Raw genomic sequence first — 1,137 nt, forward strand, 5'->3', positions numbered from 1 at the left:
AAGAGAACTGTTGATAAAAGGTTTTTACCAGGGTGCACAGCATATGAAGTCACTCCTTTCCCGTCAGCGATGCGAGCCAGTTCCTGACTGAAGTAGATATTCGCCAGCTTGCTGCGGCAGTAGGTGAAAAAGGGAAGCAAGTTGTAATTGAGGTCCTGGAAGTCCAATTTCTGGTATTTGTAAGTGGAGCATGTGAGGGTCACCACCCGGCTGGGGGCACACTCCTTCAGGCGAGGAAGAAGCAGGTTGGTTAGAAGGAAGTGCCCCAAGTGGTTGACGCCAAAACACATGCTGAAGCCATCATCCGTCCAGTCAAGGATGCTGGGCATGCCTGCACAAAGAGAAAGAAAGAGATCAAAAAAACAATGAGATGGTGAGGCAGGAAACAGGTGACTATAAAATCCTGCTGCTTTTTTTTTTTGGTTCCATACAGTGTAGCTACAACACAGATGTTTACGACAATGTGTGCTGGGAAGCATCTGTAGTTTTAAAGTAAAACTATCAGTCTACAGTCTCAATAAGCTTCTGCTGTCACTGCAAACTTTTCTATGCAGGATTCTGCACAACATCAGCAGCTTGCTTCTTTTGGATCCGACATGGAAAAACAAACCTAAATAGCGTAAGCTAATCAACTCCAATCAAATACGATTTATTAAAAGGAAAGAGTTCCTATTCTATATATTGCTTTTGATATTGTTTCATAGATGAAGAGACCTAAATGTGGTTGACACACTCACCTGCATTATTGATCAGGATATCAAGCCTCTTCTCTTTCTGGAGAAAGTTCTTACAGAATTCCCTCACTGAGCGCAGGTTGGCCAGATCCAGCTCCATGTGAAGGACGTTCAGACAGTGACTCTTTAACTTGATCTCTCTGACGGCCGTCTCGGCCTTGCCCGGGTCTCTGCAAGCGATGACGACACGGGCGCCTCTCAGTGCCAAGGCAACAGCGGTCTCCTTACCTATACCTGAATTACCACCTAGAAAAAATGATAGGACATTTATATATTAGTGCTTATGTGAAATCTATTACTGTAACCCTGCTTGGAATAATCTAAGTTTTATTGTAATATTATTTAGTATTTTGACTTCTATTAAAAACTTAAACCCCACTAACACTGCATCAACAACAAAGCT

At 42.9% G+C, this 1,137-nt stretch overlaps 1 pseudogene; it reads right to left on the bottom strand.

Annotated features, from left to right (window-relative positions):
• Positions 1-28: 28 nt before the first annotated feature.
• LOC102208336 (retinol dehydrogenase 13 pseudogene) lies at positions 29-980 on the bottom strand (annotated as a pseudogene).
• Positions 981-1,137: the final 157 nt, after the last annotated feature.

This window comes from Pundamilia nyererei, unplaced genomic scaffold (assembly GCF_000239375.1).
Source record: "Pundamilia nyererei isolate P.nyererei 1_Seehausen unplaced genomic scaffold, PunNye1.0 scaffold06570, whole genome shotgun sequence".
Lineage (NCBI taxonomy): Eukaryota > Metazoa > Chordata > Actinopteri > Cichliformes > Cichlidae > Pundamilia > Pundamilia nyererei.